Source organism: Dipodomys spectabilis, unplaced genomic scaffold (assembly GCF_019054845.1).
Source record: "Dipodomys spectabilis isolate Male_0828 unplaced genomic scaffold, ASM1905484v1 ptg000404l, whole genome shotgun sequence".
Lineage (NCBI taxonomy): Eukaryota > Metazoa > Chordata > Mammalia > Rodentia > Heteromyidae > Dipodomys > Dipodomys spectabilis.
This window is the reverse complement of record NW_024871081.1, coordinates 575,677-600,655: the sequence shown is the minus strand read 5'-3', so window position 1 is coordinate 600,655 and position 24,979 is coordinate 575,677. Positions and strand designations below refer to the sequence as shown.

The 24,979-nt window shown below is 37.0% G+C and overlaps 1 non-coding gene across 1 annotated transcript; it reads right to left on the bottom strand.

Annotated features, from left to right (window-relative positions):
* Nucleotides 1-545: 545 nt before the first annotated feature.
* LOC122096936 lies at nucleotides 546-647 on the bottom strand. The gene has a single exon (XR_006145441.1). It is a non-coding gene; the product is annotated as a U6 spliceosomal RNA (small nuclear RNA).
* Nucleotides 648-24,979: the final 24,332 nt, after the last annotated feature.

Sequence of the window (24,979 nt, the reverse complement as noted above, 5' to 3'; positions counted from 1 at the left end):
ACATCAACTTATATGATGTTTTCTACTTGTAGCAGACACATACTAGTTATTGAAAATAAGGAAACCATGGGACCTATGTGTCTTTGGACCTGGCTTACTTCACTTCTTTGGGCCTGGCTTAATTTACTTAATATAATTTTTTCCAAGTCTTTCCATTTCCTAACAAACTGGGTGATGCCATTCTTTCTGATGGAGGCATAGAATTCCAGTACACACACACACACACACACACACACACACACATACACACACACACATTTTCTTGATCCGTTCGTTTACTGTGGGACATCGGGTTTGGTTATATATCTTAGCTTTGGTAAATAATGCTGCAATGAACATAGTTTTGCTGGTAGTTTTAGTATGGTCTTGTTTGTGATCATTTGGGTGAATGCCCAAAATGGGATTGCTGGGTGTTAGGGGCGCTCTATGTAGTCTTTTGAGGAACCTCCATACTACTTTCCAAAGTCTTCGAACAAGTTTAAACTCCTAACAACAAGGCATTAAGGTTCCCTTCTGTCCACATCCTATCCAGCATCTGTTCTTTTAAAAATCTGGAATGCTTCACGAAGTCGAGTGTCATCCTCAGTAAGGGGATATTCTTCTCTTTATTCTTCCAGTGTTAGTGTATGTGCTACTGAATTGAGCACAGAACAATTTTATATATAAAGTGTAATTGATTTTCTTAAACTAGACAATTCCACAAAAATTAAATTCAAAAGAATTGTTGTGAAATTTTAGAACCATGTATTTCTTACATAAGAACACATTTAAGAATAAAGTCAAGATTGACATGTCCAAAACAAAATAATTCCATATATTTGTTGTTCAACGGATGTGTAGGAGGAGGAATTCAATTATTCTGTACAAGGAACCTGCCATAATGAACACTATAGAAAGTGTTAAGGTTTGTTAAAAGTTTTAATGTTTTAAATATGTTTAATTTTGGGAATTTGCTCATATATGCCAAAATTAAGACTATTTAGCACGCTGTAAAACTTTTCCATAAAGCATTTAAGATTCATGGTAGCAGTCATATACTACTAAGTATGTACATTTCAGAGTTTATAGAAACTTTACTAATGAGAAATTGCAAAGTGTTTGTGTAAAGAAGCAGAGTGAAGATTTAAGACATTAACTTCACAGTTTCTGTTAAAATTTAAGGGATTCCTTACTTTATATGTTAGCGAGGAATAAATGATGGTATAAGCCATATACAAATGATGAGATGAACCATAAATAATAATCTTAGTGGATAACTTTAAAGGCTACTCATAGTCTATAAAATTCTTGTTGAACATCATAGACTTAGGCAGTTTTAAATGTACAGCAATATGAGAAAATAATAAATCGAATATGTAGTACATTTCAAATACTAGAAATAGAGGTAAATGTTTTGTTTTTTATTTTATTAATCATTAATATTTATGTATTGGTTTTCCTTATTTGTAGCATTACTTTCCTTGTTGTAATATAATACAACTTTTTGTAAGTCATCATTAGGAAATACTTTGAGAATGTTATTGGGATGGCCACACTGTTTTTTATAGGTATATGTGAATTTACAAAGAGCAAAATTAATAACAAAACATTGATTAAAAATTTTATCAATTAGAATCTGAATCAGGAGTGTTGATAAATGTCCACACCTAAAATCTTAGCCCTAGACTGAAGCACTAGTGTTACAATGTTGAGCACACAAAAGTGAGAGATTGTATTTTGTTTTGTTTTTGTTTTATTTTTGTTGGTTGTGGGGCTTGAACTCTGGGTTCAGGTGCTGTCTCTCAGCACTTCAGCTCAAGGCTATTGCTACTATTTGAGTCACAGCATCTCTTCCATCTTTTTCTGCTTATGTGGTGCTGAGGAATCAAACCCAGGACCTCAGGCATGCAAGGCAAGCACTCTACACTGAACCACCCTCCCAGCACCTGAGAGACTGTATTTTAAAAAATCATCTAAACAACATTTACTTTCTGTTTTGGATTATATAATGAAATAAAGAATATCTTTTTATATTTTTGAATGGTCATACTTCTAAATTTATATTAAATTCAGCCACTTTATCCTTTTCAAAGTCATGTAATATCTCTGAGAGTTTGCTTCTGTAAAGATTGTTTTTGCATTGATTATTTATTCTGAGTCATTTTTATTTTTTATCAAAAATACTTTATATTTTATGGTTTTTCGTGTTTTTTTTTTAAGTGTGAAAATACCAGACAGAGTGGTTACAATTACATGGGCAAGGTAATGAGTACATTTCTTATCAAGCATTGTTGCATACTCCTTTGTTTCCCCTTACTATCCCTTCCCATCTCACCTCTCTTACGGGACGTTTCCCCCTCTGCCTTTCCCCCATCCAAAGTTGTAAAATTTGTTTTTCGACATAATGTCTTGTATATCTCATTGTTGCAATGGGTCCACATGTATCCATATTTAAAAAATTTTTTCCCTTCCCCTCCACAAATTATGCCAACATCAAATACAGCGAAAACAGGTGTTATACCATGCAGCAGGGACATACAAAGTAACAAAGAAATCATCTTATAAATATGTTAGAAATAATTACAGAAAAAAAAATTGAATTCTTATCTTGGGGTTCATTTCACCTAACATCAACTTATCTAACAATTTCTGCATGTCTCAGACATACACTAGTAATTGCTAATAAGGGAAACCATGGGACCTCTGTTTCTTGGGCCTGGCTTACTTCACTTAATAAATTTTTTTTCCAAGTTTTCCATTTCCTAACAAATGGGGCAATATCATTGTTTCAGATAGAGACATAGAATTTCATTGTGTATATATACAACATTTTCTTGATCCATTCATCTACTGAGGGACATCTGAGTTGGTTCCATATCTTAGCTATGGTAATGCTGCAATAAATATATCTGTGTGGTAGCTTTAGTATGGTCTTGTTTGTGATCATTTAGGCAAATGCCCAAAAGTGGGATTGCTGGGTCATAGGGGAGCTCTATGTGGAGTCTTTGTAGGAACCTCCATACTATTTTCCAAAGTGGTTGAACAAGATTACACTCTCACTAGCAATGAAGTAAGGTTCCCTTCTGTCCACATCCCCTCCAGCATCTGTTGTTATTAGAGTTCTTGATTATAGCCACTCTAACTTGGGTGAGGTGAAATCTCAATGTTGATTGATTTGCATTTCTTTTATGGCTAGGGTGGTTGAGCATTTCTGCATGTCTGTATTGGTCACCCTCCTTTCCTCTTCAGAGAAGTTTGTCTTTATGTCTTTAGCCCACTTATTTATTGGGCAGTATTTTCTTTGAATATTTGCTGTTGGAGGATTTAATTTTTTGATTTCCAGATCTGTTTTAGATGTGAAACCCTTGTCGGTTTTATGGCTAGTGAAGATCCTCTCTGATTCCGTGGGATTTCTATTGATCCTGCTAGCTATGTCCTTTGCCATGCAGAAGCTCTGCAACTGCATGCAATCCTATTTGTCCAAACTTTCATTTGTTGTGCTTTTGCGTTTCTTTTCAGAAAATTTCAGCCTTGGTTAAGGAGACCTAGGGTTTCTCATATTCCATCCTGTAATGTTTTCAGAATATCTGCTTTGACTCTGAGGTCTTTGATACATTTGGAGTTGCTTCTGGTACAGGGTGATATATAAGGATCTAATTTTCTACAAGTGATTAACCAATTTTGCCAGTACCATTTACTCAACAGCCTTTCTTCGATTTTATCTTTTTAGATCCTTTATCGAATATTAGATGATTATGGGTCTGTAGGTTCATTTCTGGGTTTTCAATTCTATTCCATTGTTCCTGAGGTCTTTTCTTGTGCCAGTACAAAACTGTTTTAATTACTATGGCTTTGTAGTAGAGTTTGAAATTTGGTATTGATATTCCTCCAACACTGTTCTTTCTGTTAAGGATTGCTTTTTTTCAATTGGGGGTCTTTTGTTGTTCCATATGAATTTTGGGATTGCCTCTTCTATTTCCTTGAAGAATGCAGTTGGAATATTGATAGGTATGGCATTGAACTTGTAGATAGCCTTGGGAAATATTGCCATTTTCACAAGGTTCATCCTTCCTATCGAGGAGCATGGGAGGTTTTGCCACTTTCTAAGTTCTGTTTTGATTTCCTTTTTCAATTTTTTAACGTTTTCATCATAAATGTCCTTCACTTCTTTGGTTAAGTTAATTCCTAGGTATTTCATTTATTGTGGGGCTCTTACAAATGGAAAACCTTTCTTGATTTGAGCCTCACTTTTCTCATTGTTGGCATACAGAAAAGCCATTAATTTCTGAGGGTTAATTTTAGACCCTGCTATTTTGACAGTTTTGATTTAGCTTGAGTAATTTTGGAGTGGAGTCCGTGGGATTCTCTAAGTACAAGATCATTTTATCTGCAAAGAGGGAGAATTTTACTTCTTCTTTCCTTATTTGGATCCCTTTTATATTGGCATATTGTCTTATTTCTGTAGCTATGCATTCTAATACTAAATTGAAGAGAAGTTAAGAGAGTGGACATCCTTTTCTCATTCCTGAGTTAAGAGGAAATAGCTTTAGTTTTTCACCATTAATTATAATGCTGGCTGTATGTTTTCCATATACAGCTTTTATTGTATTGAGGAATGTTCTATGGATTCCTAATTTTTCCAGAACCTCCATCATAAAAGGGGTGTTGGATCTGGTCCAATGCTTTTTCTGCATCTTTTGAGATAACCATGTGGTTTTAATGCTTGCTCTTGTTGATGTGATAAATTAAATTAATTGATTTGTGTATATTGAACCAGGTTTGCATCCCTGAAATACATCCTGTATGATATTAGTGTATGATTTTTTGGATGAATTGTTGAAGTCGATTGGCCAAACTTTTGTTGAAAAGTTTTGTATCAATGTTCTTCAAAGAAATGGGTCTATAGTTCTCTTTCTTTGATGAGTCCCTGCCTGGTTTTGGAATGAAGGTTATGATGGCTTCATAGAATGAGTTTGGTAGAGAACTTTCTCTTTCAATTTCATTGAAGAGTTGGAGGAGTATTGGTGTGAGCTCTGTTTTGAAGGTCTTGTATAATTCCGCTGTAAATCCATCAGGGATTTTCTTAGATGGGAGGTCTCTTATTGCTGTGTCTATTTCAACACTTGATATAGGCCCCTTACTATGCTTTAACTCATGTTGGTTTAGTATTTGCATGTTGATAATTGCTAGCAAAAGGTCTATTTCTGCCAAGTTTTCAAACTTATTAGCATAAAGGTTTGAAAATATTCCCTTATAATGTTCAGAATCTTGGTTGTTTCTGTGTTGATGTTTCCATTCTCACATCTGAGTTTATTTATTTGAGTGTGTTCCTTCTTTTTCTGATAAGACTTTCTAAGGGTCTGTCAATTTTGTTAATTTTTTCAAAGAACCAACTCTTTGTTTTGTTGATTCTTTCTGTGTTTTGTTTATTCTCATTCGTTTAACTCTGATTTAATGTTAATTATTTCTTTCAATCTATTGAATTGGAGTTTATCTTGCTGGTCTTTGTCAAGGTGGTTCAGATGTCTCATTAAATGGTTGGTTTCAGATCTCTCTAATTTGTTGGTGTAGGAACTCAGAGCTATAAACTTGCCTCTGAGTACTGCCTTTGCAGTGTCCCAGAGGGGCTGGTAATTTGTGTGTTCATTTTTGTTGAATATCATGGACATTTGAATTTCCTTTGTAATCTCTTCTGTGACCCCCTGTTTATTCAACAGTGTGTTTTTCAGCCTCCATGTGTTACAAGAATTTTTTGGTGGCTTTTGGTGTTGAGTTCTAATTTTATTCCCTTGTGGTCTGAGAGAATGCAAGGTGTAACTTCAGTGTTTCTGAATTTGGACAAGTTTGCTTTGTGACCTAAAATGTGATCTCTTTTGGAAAATGTTCCATGTGCTGCAGAGTAAAACGTGTATTCTGATGCTACTGGATGAAATATTCATTCAGTAGATATCTGTTAAATCTAGTTGATCTATGCAGTTGTTTAGATCTGTGGTTTCTCTGTTGATTTTTTGCCGATTTGATCTATATAGTGGGGATAGTGGTGTGTTAAAATCCTCAAGAATTAATGTCTTTGGATCTATGTGAGATCTGAAGGAACATAGTGTTTCTTGGATAAATTTGGGTGCTCCATTGTTTGGCGATTCCATATTTAGAATTGTAATCTCCTCCTGAAGTAGAGAACCCATAAGTCGTATGTAGCCACCTTCTTTAACTCTTTACACTAATTTTAATTTGAAGCATATTTTATCTGATATTATTATTGCAACTCCTTCCTGTTTATAGCAGCCGTTTGCTTGGTAGATTTTATTCTAGCCTTTCATTATCAAAATGTTTTTGTTTTTATTGGCAAGGTGTGACTCCTAAAGGCAAGAGATAGAATTATCTTGCTTTTTAATCCAACTAGACAGACTATTTCGCTAAATTGGAGCTTTAAGTCCATTAATGTTGAGAGCTAGGACTGAGAGGTGTTTGGTAGCTTCTGCCATGCTATCCACCTCCGTTGGGGCTGTGGAAACTTGGTTCTTCCTATGGTTCTTGGATTCTCAGTTTGGGTGTGGTTTCTTAGCCATTATTGTGATCTTGTTGGTTTTCTGTGTGTAGGCCATCTTTAAGTATTTTTTGTAGGGCTGGTTTGGTAGAGATATATTTTTCAGTTTTTCTTTGCTATGGAAGGTTTTTATTTGACCTTCGGTTATGATGGAGAGTTATCTGGGTACAGTATTCTTGGTTGAAAATTGTTTGTCTTTAGGGCATGGCATACAGCCTTCCAGGCTCTTCTTGCTTTAATTATCTCTGCTGAAAAATATGAGATGATTCTAATTGGTTTTCCTTTATAGGTGATTGATCTTTTCTCCTTGACATCTTTTAGGAAGTTATTCTTGGTCTGAATTGATCCTGTGTACATTATAATGTGACAATGGGAAGTGCTGTTCTGGTCTGGTCTATTTGGGGTTCTACAACCATCTTGTATCTGAATAGGCCTATCTTTTTGTATGTTTGGGAAGTTCTCTGCTAGGATCCTGTTAAACAAATTTCCTAGACAATTAACTTCTGTCTCTAGGTGCTCCTCTACACAAATTGTCCTCAGAGAAGGCCTTCTGATTGTCTATTCCAAATGTTGAATAGATCTATCATGTTTCTTCGATTTGTCTTGGATACTTGTATGTTCTTTTTAATACCTAGGCTCTCTTCAATCCCTGAGATCAGATCTACTGCATGGCCTAACCTACTGTTAAGTCTTTCTACTTGGTTTTTTATTTCTTTTCCTTTTAATTGGTTAGCTTTGTAGGCTTCAGATTCTTTGTTGGAGCTTTGTTTTAGATTTTGTGTGAACTTCTTTACTTCCTTAATTTGGTGTTCTCAAATCACTTAGTTGATTGGTTATGGTTTACTTGGACTCCCATTCCTGCTGTCGGGCTCCATTCAGCATTCCCTTTGTGGTCTCTCTGAATTCATTCAGATGTCTGTTTATGGATTCCATGAATGCCTCTATTGATCTTTGTCTATTCTCATACTGCTGTCACAATTCCTGTGTTACCCTTTGATTAGCTTCCTCACGTTCATGCAATTCCTGTAGTTCTCTTTGACTTTTCTCAGCCTGCTCATGCAATTCCTGTGTCTCTCTTCGTCTGTTCTCTGCCTGCTCACACAATTCCTTTCTTTCTCTTTGATTGTTCTCAGCCTGCTCACGCAATTGCTTTATTTGTCTTTGTTCTCAACCTGTTCACGCAATTACTGTATCAATCTTTGAGCAGTTTCCTCACAGTCATGAGATTCCTGTTGTTTGGTTTGCCTCCTCTCTCTTCCTATCACGTTCAAACTGAGTCCTTTGCAAGCTTTCAGTCTTTTCATTCACCACTTTTACCAGTAGTGTTTTTAGTTCTTTGCGGGAACTCTCCTCTGGATTATTCATTAACAGTTCTGTCACTAGATTATCATGAATGAGAGTTGAGATACCCACACTTGCCATTTTTCTCCTGTTTTCCGGCTTGTTCTGCACACTTGATGTGAAAGTGACACCAATTTTTTGCTAAAATACTATTTTAAGGCAAGCATCAACCAAAGTCCTGTAGTTGCACAGTCAAAATGGCTGTAGATACAACCTAGTTCAACAGATACAATCTATTCAACATCAAACAACTATCCATTAATGGGCTAAGAACAGCAAAGACGAATTTTTCAAATCAGAAAGTATTATGTTTACGAAGAAATGTGGGGAAAAACAGGATTAGAAGTATGTGGAGAGGTTAAAGTAAATTTAACCAAGTCCTAATCTCAGAGAGGGAAAGGGATTGGACAGAATGACAAGAGAGAAATTAAAAAGAAGAAAATCAAAAATGGAAAAAGAAAAATTTAAATTTAAAAAGTGAAACACTTAAAAATTATGTGACTTTAAAAAGTGATATTGAGAGGAGAAAAGGATAAGATGACAGGAGTGGGATGATAGAAAGGAGACATGAAAAACTAAAAAATAAAAATTCTTAAAAGTATTTACTTGAAAATTATATGTTATAAAGATATAATACTTCTATTAAAATGTTAAGCCTGTTTCTGGGGGTTTAGCCCAGCGGAAGGGCACTTGCCCAGCGCGTGCAAGACCCTGGGTTCGGTGCTCAGCCCTGGGGAAAAAAAAAAGACAAAAAAAAGTTAATCCTAAAAGTTTGTGAATTAAGTAATACATTTCTGGATTAATTATGTACACAATAGGGGATAAGTTCTAATAAACGATGATGGGTATTTATCTTGGGATGAGGCAAAACAGCAATTAGGTCATGCAAAAAAAAAGAAAGACAAAAGACAAAAGGTCAATAGCGATTTTTTTAAAAAACATACACACACACATACACACACACACACACACACACACACACACACACACACACACACACACACACACACACACCTAAAATAAAAATTAGGAGAAGAAGAAAAAAATGATTAATAGAAAACAATTAAAAATTTTAAAAAAATGGTACCAAAAAGAGTTCTTTAATTTTTTTTGGGGGGGAGGGGTGTGGAATGGGAAGATCCTGTGTCTCCCCTTTGTCTGTAACCAGTCTCTTCGTGGAGTGGCTGGTCTGCTTCTGGTGTTTTGTTTTCCTGTGGCTTGATTGATTTCTTACATCAGTTTGTTTGAGTAGTCAATAAAATGCTCCGCTTTATCTAGGATTTTGTGATCCTCCTTCAGGCTAGTTCAGTGGGAGGGAGATCTGCTTTGAGTATCACGAAAGAGAAAGATGGCTGTTTCCTCTAGTGTGGAGATGCTGTGATGAGGCTAAGTTCTGTTTAGGGTTGAGGCATTTCAGCAAACAGTATCTTTTCCCTGAGGGGCTAGCTCCTGAGACACTCCCAGAGCCCAGCCTGGAGCCATTCTCAAGGTTTACGTTTACTGAATTTCAATTGATTGTCTAGGCTGCTGTAGGTAGGGGCAAACACTGGTTCTGTTAATACACTGAAGATAGTCACTCCTCTGGGGGGCAGAACTCTCTCTGCTTGGGCTAGGTGACTTTCTCCTGAGTGGATCTGAGCCTGGAAGGTCAGGTCAGATTCCTGTGACCTGCTAAATGACTCTTTTGTTTTCTTCCAAGGCCTGAGTTGGAGCTAGTTGCTCAGCCTGGCCATTCTCAGTATCAAAGATGATGTCTGGTGCTAGGGAGGGGCAGCCTTCCTTCCTCTGCTCCATGAGGAGTGAGGATGTCAGGATTTTACTCAGACAGGAGTCTTTCTTCCTGGGTATCACTGGTCTGTGATCTTCAGGATGAATTTATCTGCTCCTTGTCAGTTCTTGTTGGTGTTGAGTAGAATCCTCTCACCCAGTGCATATGGCGCTTTTGTCCTGGACTCTCTGTTGTAGATATGGTGGCTATGGGTGCCGTAGCTGCTGCCACAACCGCAGCTACTGGCAAGTGCTCAGATCTGTCTTCTTGCCTGGATCTTCCCTGTGTGATGGCACACTTGGTGTGATTATCTAGGCTAGTACTGTTCACTGGAACACTAAAGCTGCTTTGTATGTGAGAATTTGTTTAGCCTCCAGGTTCTCCTCTACCATCTTCCTCCGACCTCCATGAAAATCTTTATATTTTATGTTGATTGGTTATTATACAACAATTACTTTCAAATGTACATGTAGTGTGTAAAGATAGCCATATGAATATTCTCATGCAGCTCTTATTTATGTTATGTACTTTATGTACTTTCAGTATTATGATATTTCTCTCTCTCTTATACTCTCTCTCATTTCCTCACTTTCTCTTTCATGCTTCATGTCTGCTACTTAGAATTTCTGGTGGTCTATTATTATCCTTCAGGATCCACTGGTTTGTGGGAACATGATAAAGACAATCAGTTACCCTTGACTTATTTAAGAGTTACAACAGTGATGTGATATTATTTGCCATTCTAAATGGTAAAACAACAGATCTAGGAATTCCTTCTCACTTTTATTACTATTATAAATTTTATTTTCCTATGAATCATTGGGATGGATAAGATAATTTTAACCTGTGATCTAAAAGTACTTTTTCTTTTACAAACAACCTTTTGCTTTGAGTATCAGTGAGTAACTACATGTAATGAAACAAAGCTATCCTATGGAAAGTAGACTGAAGTTGTTCACAGGGATGAAAAACAAAATAATGGGGAATTGAGTACAAAGGATACCCATCATAGAGCACAGATCCTTAAAGTAGTTTACCATGTACACTTTGTGAGAATGACAATGTGTTAGGAACTATAGATTAAATCACTGAACACTTGATATATATGCAAATATTTATATATATTTATATATGCATATATGCATATATGTTTGTGCCCTTATATATGTACACATGTATGTTACTATACTCACAAATACACACATACATATACGCATGTATAAATGCACATGGAGAAAGACACATAGTTACAGTCAACACAAGTTTCACTACTTGTTGAATATGCCTTAGACGGAATGCTTGGAACCAAATATGTTGAAGATGTATTTGTCTCTAAGAGTTCTTTTACCACTCCTCTTACCTCTTAAAAACTGCTACGTTTTAAGGCATGAGATTCGACTTGCAAAATGCAGTACAAGTGATAGCAAGTCATTCAGAAATCTCAGTAATAAAGGTCATAAGGTGTCTCCCTTCTCCCCACGGAATGCCTGCTCTTGTAGACACTCTCAACAACCAAAGTAGCAGGAGAATATCCTATCAGTGTATATACTATCAGAGGGGGTTAGAGGGAGGATTTGGGTGATGTGAAAGGAAGGGATGGTAGGGGAAAAACAAAGGATTGGGTAACAATGCTCAATAAGAAATGTACTCATTACCTTCCTTATGTAACTGTAACCCCTGTGTACAGTGTCTTTACAATAAAAATATATATTAAAAAGATACAAGGAAAACTTCTGTACTTATGGGAAGTTGTATTTATCACTCAATATCAGTAAGGTATTGGTTTTAGGACTACAGGCATATTAAAATTTTGGATCCTCAAACATTTTACTTGAACACAGTACATTATTTACATTAGAATGTGTCCACAACCTTGTTCAGTGTAATTGCTATGAAACGTTTTACTATATTTTATGTTTGAAATGGAAAATAAAAGTATTTGCACTATCAACAGAAACAATTTTTTTCAATTTTTTTTTGTCTTTTTGTCTGCATTTTGTGGATGGAATTGGGAGAGCAGTTTTGAAAAGCTCAAATTTCATCACCAAGAGCTGTCTGCAAAATGTAAAAGGATGTACTACAGCATCTTGAATAACATGGAACTCCAAGGAGAAGTACTTGAATTGAGACATTATCAGAAACTAACCACGCAAGGAATTTTTAGACGCGCAGCTGCTAGATTTCTAATGGAGAGCTTTCATAACCCTTTCTGTAACACAAGTCAGAACCTCATTGAAGTGTACATGATTTCCTTCACCTGTCTGTCAAGCTCAGTCATTATCAATCAACATACAACTAATATTGAATAATCCTCTAATAACAAAATGTTGATGGAATGTCCATCCAGTTTAGGTTAAGAGCGTTAACCTAGTAATGAACTAGATGGTAAGTAAATCTGAAACTGTTATAGGCTACAGGAGTTCAAGAAATGGATACTACAGTATTTTTCCTGATAACAGAATCTGAGGGCAAGTTATTTTATAATGGTTCATGTTAGGGAACAAGATAACTTCTGAGGAAGAGTCAGAAAATTTGTGGGAATCACGGCCATCTGAAACTCATTTCCAGAGTGCAAACTGATTAAAACTAGAGAATTTTTCTTAAACATTAGAATTGGACTATCATTAGGGTGAAAGTTAGGTTTCAGTTGCAGCTGTAGTTAGTGTTAGCATTAGGGCAATGGAAAGTTTAGGGTCAAACTGAAACTATCTTTGAATAACAAGTCATGTTAGAATTAGGATGAATGTGAAATAGGAAACTGCTAATTATGTTAAGATTAGGATATGGTTAGTGAGAGGGTTAGCCTCAATATTCCAGTTAAGATTAGAGTTACAAAAATGGCAAGATAATGGGTAAAACTACAAATTAGTTTTAGAGAGATGAGTTGAATCAAAGTTAGGATGAATAAATCTAATGTATTTTTATGGCTTTTAGAATCCAAAGGCTATTAGTTCTACGGTTAGGGTTGCTGTTCTAATTCAGGTTAGACTTAGACTTAGGTAAGGGTAAGCTGTAAGGTTAAACTGAATTTTCTGCTAACATTTTCAAGTAAAATAAGTGTGAAATTTAACAAAAATTACAGAGTTTTCCTAATTTTACTATTCAGGGTTCAATAGGGTTAAATTTATAGTTAGGTTTCTAGTAAGGTTTAGATATATAGTTAGGGTTAGGAACTAGAGTATAATTTAAGTAAACCTGCAACTTCTTTTTGGAGTTAGAGGAGTTCAGTAAAAGTTAAGGTCAGTGGAAACTATGATAGCTTTCATGATATGAAGATTTGAGGTTAATATTCATAATAGGGAATGATTTCATAGTCCAAGTGAGGGAATCTGTAGGATTTGGAGAAAAGTGCAAATAAATCATTTCAAAGACCATGAGTAAGTGTTAGGATATATTTTCCATTAATTTTAGGATTGGGTTACTATTATCATCAAGGTTACTCTTAGGATTCTGACCAGGATTAGAGTTAGGATTATGGAAATGGAAGGTTGAGAACTTGAGTGACTTAGTTCCTTTGTGTCTGTATATGCACTATTCTAAGGCTTGGACTCAAGGCTTGGGTTCTATCCATGAACATTTTGCTGTAGGCTAGCATTCTAGCACTTGAGCCATGACTCCACTTCCAGATTTCTTTGGCAGTGAATTGGAGATGAGAGTGTCACAGATTTTCCTATCCATGCTGACATTGAACTGAGATCCCAAGTTCTCTGCCTTCTGATTAATGATAGGATTAAACTCATGAGCTACCAGTGCCATGGAAAATGCCTGACTTTTATTGATTGTTTTTACTTTTGTTCAAGATCAACATTGAATTCAATATTTGATAGCATTGTTCACTAGGTAACAAGCTGCCACTTGAGCCATATCTCCAAAAATGATTATCTTAAATAGCTGGAAATCATTAAATTTTCTTCAGTTGATATGAATCATTAGTGCTGTTCTAAAACTTATCCTAAACTTTATAAACCCTAGAGGTGATCTGAGGAGATTCTCATGGTTGACTTCTAATTGCATAGTATTTTAGGGATATGATTTTTTAATTATTATTTTAAGTAACAAATGAGTTATTAAACAAAGCAGTTTCTGCGTACAATATAACTTGATCAACGCCAACCCTTTCAACATTCGCATCCTTCCTCTATGAACCTCTTCCTTCAGTCTTCTTAGTTTTGTAGGATATTTACTGGATTACTCTCTGCACTTCCCCCCTTTTCTCCTGGTCATTCTTGTACTTTTCCCCCTTCACCCCTGTTTTGATTAGCCACTTACATATGATGCAGCAACTCTATTCCTAGGCATTTATCTGAGAGTACAAACCAGGATATAGTAAATATTTCAGCACAACCATGCGTATGAATTAGCCCAGATACCCCTCAAGAGAGAAATGATTCAAGAAAATGTAATGCACACACACACACACACACACACACACACAGAGGAAATCCTACTTACCCATTAGAAAGAGTATTGTACCCTTTGTATCTCTCATTTCTCATTTCTTCTGCCTGGTATCCAATTGTTGTCATACTGTCCCTGCACTGCAGTAAGTGACACATGCAATCTGATGTAAAAGATTTTCAGAGAGTTCGCTAGCCATAGATTCCTAAATATGAGTTCTATGCTCATTCTCTTTGTTTATTCATGCCTTTGAGTAGTGATTGCACAGTTTCATTTGTACCATTTGCTACACAGAAAAGACATGACTGCACATACATGGATATACATACATACATGGATATATGCACACATATGGGCATATATTAAATACTTGAATTCATTTTATGTTTTTGAAAATTACGGAGCTAACAAAAATCACATGCATTTTACTTCCTAGTCAATTCTTTCAAAACCTAAATAACTTTGTCTCCTTTGAATACATAATTTTAAAGAGAATATCACCATCTCTAATCTTTCAGTGGCCTTGAAATTAGATGTTCCAATGGGAAAAAGTTATTTAGCCAGTCCCAAATTGTGCCTTTTCCAAGTTATCAGATATTCAATCTATCACATGCCCAAATAAAAGAGAATGGGAACAGGTCTACATTGAGCACTCACAGTAGACAGCTCTCTGGACTTTCTCAGGAAGAGATTTCTGCCATTGTGGAATGGATAGGGCTGGATAATATGCAAACAGACATCATAGATTGAAAGTATTGTGCTAGGTTGACACCTGAGATATTGGATGTTTTAACTGCATAGTATTGGTTTTCATGAATCAGTTAATCAGATTCTTTACACTATATGATGTTACTAGACTGTGGAATGCATGTTTATTGCATTTACTTTGTATAACATATTTTGAAATTTGGTATAAATCGTTTATCTTTTTTCTTGATATGGATTACTCCTAGTTGTCAAGAGTGAGGAAATGCCCTGGAACTTTGTAATTTGAAGTCTAATGTTGCCATGTGTCATATCCTATTTTCCTTTTACAGAGTTGGTAAAAAAAAATATATGTAATTTATTTTATTTTTTTTGGGGGGGCCCGGTCGTGGGGCCTGAACTCTTGGCCTGGGTACTGTTCATCAGCTCTTCAGCTCAAGGCTGGTACACTACCACTTGAGCCACAGTGCCACGCTTGGGTTTTTTCTGCTTATGTGGTGCTGAGGAATCGGACCCAGGCCTTAAGCATGCAAGGGGAGCGCTCTACCACTGAGCCAACTTCCCAGCCCTGTAATGTATTTTTTATTTTTATTCATTATCTATTACAGAATTTGAACTCAGAGCCTGGGCACTGCTCCTGAGGTCTTTTGCTCAAGGTTAGCTCTCTACAACTTCGAGCCACAGTATCAATTTTAGTTGTCAGTGATTAATTGGTGATAAGTGTCCCGCGGGGACTTTTCTCAACCTGGCTTTGAACGGTGATCCTCATATACCAGGCTCCAGATTAGCCAATATCAGAGGCATGAGCTACCTCCACCCGGTTATACGTAATTTATACTGTAGTTTTCTGAAATCTTTCATCCTACACTGAATATTTTTTCTTACGAGCTTTCTAATAAATATGTAATCTATTCAATTTTGAAAAGTACTGTGTACCTCCCACTTATTTGTATCAGTCCATACTTTCCTAGCTATGATTAGCATCAGTACAGTTAAGCACATTACATCTCAACAGGAAAATTCTACTGAAGTTCTGATCCCCTTGAGCTAGATAAGGAGAATTCCTGTAAAAGAAGCCTCTCCTCAATTATGAGAAAAGATATGTTTGGAAGTTTAGTTTAGTTTAGTTTAGTTTTTTATTTTTTGGCCAGTCATGTGGCCTGAACTCTGGGCCTGGGCCCTGTCCCTCAACTCTTCAGCTCAAGGGTAGTGCTCCAACTCTTGAGCCATAGCTCCACTTCTGGTTTTTTCAGCTTATGTGGTGCTGAGAAATCGAACCCAAGGCCTCATGCATACCAGGCAAGCATTCTACCAATAAGCCACCATTCCAGCCCAAGTTTGCAAGTTTTTGAGAAGAGGAATTTGGCATTTGGTTTGCATCCTTGATTAGTCATGAATAGATATTATTTGGCTCCAAAATTTGTCTCCTTGTAGGTTCCCTAAAAAGTTACACATCAGCCTCATTCCATCACATATCTTTAAGTCCTTCTTTTATTTCTTTTTATCATTATTGTTTTGTTGTCGTTGTATTGCTGACACTGAAGCTTGAACTAATGGCCTAGGCATTGTCCCTGGGCTCAATGCTAGTGCTCTACCACTTGAGCCGTGCACCACTTCTGGGTTTTTCTGTCTGGACATGCTTTGAATCATAATATTCAGATCTCAGCCTCCAGGGTAGCTAGGATTACAGGTGTGAGCCACCAGTGCCAAGCAAGTCCCTCTCTTTCAGACATTACTCTAAAAGCCTCCAATCCAAGGTCACTCCTAAGATTGTAAATGGAACTATGCCAATAGTTCCTTTAATTGTTCTGGCTATGGAGTTTTTTGCAAATTATATTGAAACTACTTAACTGTTCTCTTCCTAATCCATGATTATAGATGTTTTAGTAATAATTACTTAAATTTAGTAGATATAAACCCTAAATCTCTCAATTATTAATTACATTTAATTCTTTCAATATGATTATTTTTCAATACAAATATGAACTTATACTCACCTTCTTGAATCTACCCCTTGGCATGAGCTGTGCCTGGGCCTATTCTACCTCAAATGCAAGAGGTTGGTAAAAGAATAGCCTACAGTATTCCTGCCTAAGAGTGAGGACAAGTAGTTGCGTGCCTAATAGAAGCAATGCATTCCTGGCATGGGAAGGGGTGGGAGAGACAACAGCCTAGAGAGCAAACTGGCAGTCACAACATTTAACAACTTCTCCTTTGGGGACACTGATCTCCTAGTGAATTTTCATATATGAAGGAAGTTGTCATGTCTCACTACACAACTCACCTGTAGTCAAAGAAAGGGTCATTCTTTTGTGTCCTCCTTAGGCCCAGTCTCATTTTATCTCCATCTTAGACTTTGCCCAGACTCTATTCCTACCAGAAGGTCCCTGATGAGGAGGAATGTGTGATCTCTTGGCTTTTGATTAGCCCTATGGGAACTGAGGCCACTTTTAATTTTGATCCTGTTCATTCTGACAAGGCTGTGGTGGGTGGTGGGAAAGCTCATTCTCTAAATTGTTCCCTATTACCAAATATCTTCAGAGAAATTCAAGGAATGACAGATTCTGCCTGAGAGAGTGAGTTTCTCCATTTCCAAAAAGGTCAATTAATATCTGATTATGAGGCCCACGTGGTGGTCCTTCCCCAGATCTTCCAAACAGGAGTGGATGTTACCTCAGACACCAGGCCATCCTCACATTTCTTCTGCTCTTTCACACGAAAATAAAGGTCACAGGAGTTGAGTTGAGAAACAAGGAGAAATGAGAGTAGCAGAAGAATCATTGGCATGGGGAGGAATTAGAAACCCTGTGTGAAAAAAGGGCTCAGAAAATCTAGGATCAGAGTTCCAGGAAGATGGCGGAGGAGAAGCTGGAATCTGAACAAGCTCTCGCATAGAAAGCAGTTTTAGAGTTCCAGTGAACAGTCCTAAGCCAGAGAATCACACCAAGGGTGACATCACAGAACAGAGAGACAGGCCAGAGAGGGAAAATCCAGGCAAGGAGACACACTTGCCAGCAGCCACCGCGGTGGCAGCAGCTGTGGCGGCAGCGACAGCAGAGCACCATACCTGAACCACAGAGAGTCCAGGATGAAGGAGCCTGATGCAGCGGGCGAGCAGATTCTACTCAACACCAGCAAGAACCGACAAGGAGCGGACATCTTCATCCTGCAGTTCGCAAACCAGAGACGACCCAGGAACCAAGACTTGGTGTGAGTAGAAGCCCGACGTCCTCACACCTTCTCAGGGAGCAGAGAAGGGAAGGCCACCTTTCCACCCCCAATACCGGAGATCTCCATTTGGATACCGACAAACCTCGGACCAGCTGCTAGCTCCAACTCAGGCCTTGGAATAAAACGGGTCATTTAGCAGGTCACAAGAACTTAATGGCGGCGTGACCTGCCAGACTCAGCTACACCCACGGAAAAGTCACCCAGCTCGGGTGCCAGCCCTAGGAGTGGGTTTCTTCACTGGGTAATCAGAGCCAGAGGCTGCCCCTCCCTCTAGCAGCCTCAACAATCAATTGAAATTCAGTAAACAGAAACCCTGAGAATGGCTCCAGGCTGGGCTCTGTGAGTTTTTCACAAAATAGCCCCAGGGAAAAGCTACTGTTTGTTGAAAGGCCTCAACTTTACCCAGAACCTGGCCTCATCACTGCATCCCCCTCTTTTGTGATTCTTAAAGCAGATCAGCCTCCCATTAAACTATCCTGGGAGGAGGATCTCAAAATTCTGTGTAAAGCAGAGGATTTTTCTGCCTGTTCGAACCAACTGACTTAAGAAACCAACCAAGCCACAGGACCACAAACAGACCAGAGGCTCCAAGAAGAGGATGGTTATAGACACAAGGGAGATACAGGATTTTTCCCACCCCTCCCAAAAAAAATCCAAGAACTTTCTTCTTCTTCTTCTTCTTGTTCTTCTGGTTCTTCTTGTTCTTCTTCTTCTTGCTCTTCTTGTTCTTCTTGTTCTTCTTATTCTTCTTGTTTTTGTTCTTGTTCTTGTTCTTGTTCTTGTTCTTCTTGTTCTTCTTGTTCTTGTTCTTGTTCTTGTTCTTGTTCTTCTTCTTCTTCTTGTTCTTCTTGTTCTTCTTGTTCTTGTTCTTCTTGTTCTTGTTCTTCTTGTTCTTGTTCTTGTTCTTATTCTTGTTCTTGTTCTTGTTCTTCTTGTTCTTCTTGTTCTTCTTGTTCTTCTTGTTCTTGTTCTTGTTCTTGTTCTTGTTCTTGTTCTTCTTCTTCTTCTTCTTCTTCTTCTTCTTCTTCTTCTTCTTCTTCCTCTTTTTGGGTACCTTATATAAATTTTTTTTTTCTTTTCTAAAACTTTTTTTAATCTTTAATTTTTGCCTTTTTTGAAAAAAAATTATTTTCCAGTAACTTTTTTTTTCCTCTTATAATTTTTATTTTAGGGATACGTGAATATGCATTCTTCTTTCAATTTTTTCTTCTTTCTCTTTTTTCTTTTATAATTCTTTTTGTTTTTTGTTTAGCTCTACTGAACTTCTAATCTTTTTTCTTCCTTTCTTATCCTTTTCACCTTTTCGTGTCTTTTGTTCTTCTTTATGTGACTTAACTCTTGTCCTGCACATCCTCAGATAAGCCCGTAGTTAACTAGTAGACCCTATCCCCCATTGTGTACACACTTAATCCACAAATTTATTACTCAGTTCAAAACCTCTGAGACTTAAATTCCTTAATAGCAGTACTACCTATTTATACCTATATAATATTTTAAGCATTTTTATTTTTAAGTTTTTCACATCTCCTCTATGTTCCTCTCCTTCTCTCAATATATTCACGTTCTTCTCTAAATAGGTTGTTTTCTAATCTCCATAATATTATTAATTTTTACTTTTCTATTTTTTAGGGTCTCTTTTCTTTTCCCTTTCCCATTGTTCTTTTTTTTCTCTCTCTACTTTCATCCTACCCAACCTATTTATTGCATTGATATTAGGACTTAGTTAACTCTCCCTGTGCCTCCCCACACCAATCTATTCCTATTTTTTACCCACATCTCTCCCTAACCCTAATAATTTCTGGTTTTCCAAATTCTTCTCTGCGGTTCAAAGCCCATTTTGTATAGTTTTTTGATGTTGAATAGATGTATCTGTTGTACTAGATTGTATCTGTAGACTATTGACTGTACAAATTCAGATTTTGGCTGATGGTTGCCTTAAGATAGTGTTCGAGCACAAAACTGGTGCTAATTTCATCTCAAATGGGCAGAATAAGCTGGGAAAACACAAGAAAAATGGCAAATTCGGGTATCTCAATTCCCAATCTTGATAATCAGGGACAGAACAGATAATGAATAATCCAGAGGAGAGTTTCCTAATAGCTTTACAAACACTGCTGGCAAACATGATAAATGAAAAGATAGAAAACATACAAAGGACTCTGATTGAGCATGATAGGGAGAGAGAGGAGGCAATCCAAAAGTTTATACAGGAATGTCATAAATGTGAGGAAGCTACTCAAAAACTGATACACGATTTGCGTGAGCAGCTTGAGAGTGCTCAAAGAGAAAGGAAGGGATGGCTTGAGCAGGCTGAGAACACTCAAAGAGAATTGCAAGAATCCCACGAATGGGAGGAAGCTAATCAAAGAGTAATACAGGAATTGAGAGAGTAGGAAGAGAATACACAAAGATCACTAAAGGCATTCATGGAAGCCATTACAAAAGAGCTGAAGGAAGTCAGGGAGACCCTAAAGGGAATGCTGAATGGAACCCAACAGAAGGAATGGGGGTTCAAAAAATTATAACCAAGTGATTTGAGAATAAGCAATGAACACAAAATTAAGGAGGCCAAGAAATTCATACAAGATCTAAAACAGAGTTTCAACAAAGAATTTGAAGCCATCAAAGCTGACCAATTAGAAGGGAAAGAGATAAAAAACAAAGTAGAAAGTCTTGACAGCAGGTTAGACCATGCAGAAGATCGAATTTCAGGGATTAAAGACAGCCAAGATATTATAGAGAAAGAACATACAACCATCCAAGACAAGCCCAAGAAATATGAAAACTCTATCCAACACTTGAAAGACACCATCAGAAGGACTAATGTAAGGATAATAGGTTTAGAGGAGCACCTAGAAACAGAAGTTAATTGTCTAGGAAATTTGTTTAACAGGATCCTAGCAGAGAACTTACCAAACATACAAAAAGATAGGTCTGTTTAGATACAAGAAGCTTTTAGAACCCCAAATAGACCAGACCAAAATAGGACATCCCACAGTCACATTATAATCCACACAGGATCAATTAAGACTAAGGAAATGATCCTTAAAGCAGTCAAGGAGAAAAGATTAGGGAAACCAATTAGAATCACCTCAGATTTCTCAGCAGAGACAATCAAAGCAAGAAGAGCCTGGAATGATGTATGCCATGCCCTATAAAAAAAACAACTATCAACCAAGAATACTGTACCCAGCTAAACTCACCTTCATAATTGAAGGCCAAATAAAAATCTTCCATGGCCAAGAAAAATTGAAACAATACATCTCCACCAAACCAGCCCTACAAAAGATTCTTAAAGATGTCCTACACATAGAAAACCAACAAGACCACAATAAAGGCCAAGAAACTGTACCCAAACTGAGAATCCAAGAACCATAGGAAGAACCCAGTTTTTGCAGCCCCCAAGAAGGTGGATAACATGGCAGAAACTCCCAAATACCTCTCAGTCCTATCTCTTAACGTTAACGCACTGAACTCCCCAATTAAGCTACATAGACAGTCTAGTTGGATTAAAAAGCAAGATCCTTCTATCTGCTGCCTTCAGCAGTCACATCTTGCCCATAAAAACACACTCATTTTCAATGTTAAAGGCTGGAACAAAATCTACCGAGCAAAGGGCCCCCCAAAACAGGCGGGAGTTGAAATCCTAATATCAGATAAAATAGACTTCAAATTAAAATTCCTGAGAAGAGATAAAGAAGGTCGCTACATACTAATTAAGGCATTTCTCTTTCAGGAGGATATTGCAATTCTAAATATCAATTCGCCAAACAATGGAGCACCCAAATTTATGCAAGAAACCCTTCTTTTCCTCAAATCCTTTATAGAACCAAAAACATTAATTGTTGGGGATTTTAACACACCACTCTCCCCTCTAGATAGATCAACTCGGCAAACACTCAACAGAGAAATCACAGACCTAAACAGTTGCATAGATCAACTAGACTTAACACACATCCACCGAACATTTCACCCAGCAGCATCAGAATACACTTTTTTCTCACCAGTAAATGGAATATTTTCTAAAATAGACCACATTTTAGGCCACAAAGCAAAGTTGTCTAAATTCAGAAACATTGAAATTATACCTTGCATTCTCTCTGACCACAAAGGAATAAAATTAGAACTAGACACCAAAAGCCACAAAAGAAAGTCCGGTATCACATGGAGGCTGAAAAACACACTGCTGAATCATGAGTGGGTCATGGAAGAGATTAGAAAGGAAATTCAAATGTTCATGCTATTCAACAAAAATGAATACACAAATTACCAGCTCCTCTGGGACACAGTTAAGGCAGTACTCAGAAGCAAGTTTATGGCTCTGAGCTCCTACATCAACAAATTGGAGAGATCTGAAACCAACAATTTAATGACACATCTAAACCTCCTTGAAAAAGAGCAGCAAGATAAACCCCAATCCAGTAGATGGAAAGAAATAATTAAAATCAAATCAGAATTAAATGAATTAGAATCCCAAAAAACTATAGAAAGAATCAACAAAACGAAGAGTTTGTTCATCCAAAAAATTAACAAAATTGACAGACCCTTAGCAAATCTTATCAGAAAAAGAAGAGAACACACCCAAATAATTAAACTCAGAGATGAGAATGGAAACATAACCATGGAAACAACCAAGATTCAGAACATTATATGGGAATACTTCTCAAAATTTATGCTAGTAAGTTTGAGAACTTGACAGAAATGGAGCTTTTCCTAGCAAATATTGACATGCAAAAACTAAACCAACATGATTTAAACCATATTAAAAGGCCCATATCAAGCATTGAAATAGAAAGAGCAATAAGAGACCTGCGAGCTAAGAAAAGTCCAGGAGCAGATGGTTTTACAGCGGAATTTTACAAGGCTTATAAAGCAGAGCTCACACCAATACTCCTTCAACTCTTCAACGAAATTGAAAGAGAAAGTTCACTACCGAACACATTTTATGAAGCCATCATAACCCTCATCTCCAAAGCAGGCAGGGACTCATCAAAGAAAGAGAACTATAGACCCATTTCTTTGATGAACATAGATGCAAAACTTCTCAAGAAAATTTTGGCCAATCAATATCAACAATTCATCCAAAAAATCATACACCACGATCAAACAGGATTCATTTCAGGGATGCAAAGCTGGTTCAATATAAGCAAATCAATTAATATTATTCATCACATCAACAGGAGCAAGAATAAGAACCACATGGTTATCTCAATAGACGCAGAAAAAGCATTCGACAAGATGAAACACCCCTGTATGATGAAGGTTTTGGAAAAAATAAGAATCCATGGAACATTCCTCAATACAATTAAGGCTGTATATGACAAACGTACAGTCAGCATTATACTTAATGGTGAAAAAGTAAAGCCATTTCCTCTTAATTCAGGAACAAGACAAGGATGTCCACACTCTCCACTTCTCTTCAATCTAGTATTAGAATGCCTAGCTACAGCAATAAGACAAGATGCAGACATAAAGGGGATCCAAATAGGGAAAGAAGAAATAAAACTCTCCCTCTTTGCAGATGACATGATCTTGTATTTAAAGAATCCAATAGAGTCCACTTCCAAATTACTCAAGCTGATTCAAAACATTGCAAATGAGCAAGTTATAAAATTAACCCCCCAAAATCAATGGCTTTTCTGTAGGCCAACAATGAGAAAAGTGTGGCTGAAATTAGGAAAGTAATTCCATTTGTAATAGGCCAACAAAAATAAAATACCTAGGAATTAACTTAATCAAAGAAGTGAAGGACCTCTATGATGAAAACTTTAAAATTTTGAAAAAGGAAATCAACAGAGAACTTAAAAAATGGCAAAACCTCCCATGCTCCTGGATTGGAAAGATTAACATCGTGAAAATGGCAATACTTCCCAAGGCTATCTACAAATTCAACGCAATACCTATCAAAATTCCAACCTCATTCTTCAAAGAAATAGAAGAGGCAATCCAAAAATTCATATAGAACAATAAAAGAACCCAAATAGCAAAAACGCTCCTCAACGGAAAGAACACTGCTGGAGGAATATCAATGCCAAATTTCAAACTCTACTATAAAGCCATAGTAATCCAAACACCTTGGTATTGGCATAAGAACAGAGCTTAGGATCAATGGAATAGAATTGAAAACCCAAAAATGAACCTACAGACCTATAGCCATCTAATCTTTGAGAAGGGAGCTAAAACAATAGAATGGAAGAAAGACAGCCTCTTCAGTAAATGGTGCTGGCAAAATTGGTGAACTACTTGTAGAAAACTAAAGCTCGACCCTTATATATCACCCTGCAACAGAATCAACTGCAAAAGAATCAAAGACCTCGGAGTCCAAGCAGACACTCTGAAAACATTACAGGATGGAATAGGAGAAACCCTAGGTGTCCTTGGCTCAGGCCGAAATTTTCTGAATAGAGACCCAGAAACACAACAAATCAAAGAAAGGTTGACAAATGGGATTGCATGAATTTGCAGAGCTTCTGCATGGCAAAGGACATAGCTAGCCAGATCAATAGAAAGCCTACGGATTGGTAGAAAATCTTCACTAGCCATACAATGGACTAGTGTCTCATATCCAAAATATACTTAGAACTCAAAAAATTAAATCCCCCAAGAACAAATCCTCAAAGAAACAACTGCCCAATAAATAAGTGGGCTAAAGACATAAAGAGAAACTTCTCTGAAGAAGAAAGAAGGATGGCCAATAGACACATGAAGAAATGCTCAACCTCCCTAGCCATAAAAGAAATGCAAATCAAAACAACATTGAAATGCCACCTCACTCCAGTTAGAATGGCAAAAATCAAGAACTCTAACAACAACAGATGCTGAAGGGGATGTGGACAGAAAGGAACCTTACTTCATTGTTGGTGGGAATGTAAACTTGTTCAACCACTTTGGAAAGCAGTATGGAGGTTCCTCAAAAGACTTCACATAGATCTCCCCTATGACCCAGCAATCCCACTTTTGGGCATTTACCCAAATGTTTACAAACAAGACCACACTAAAGCTACCAGCAC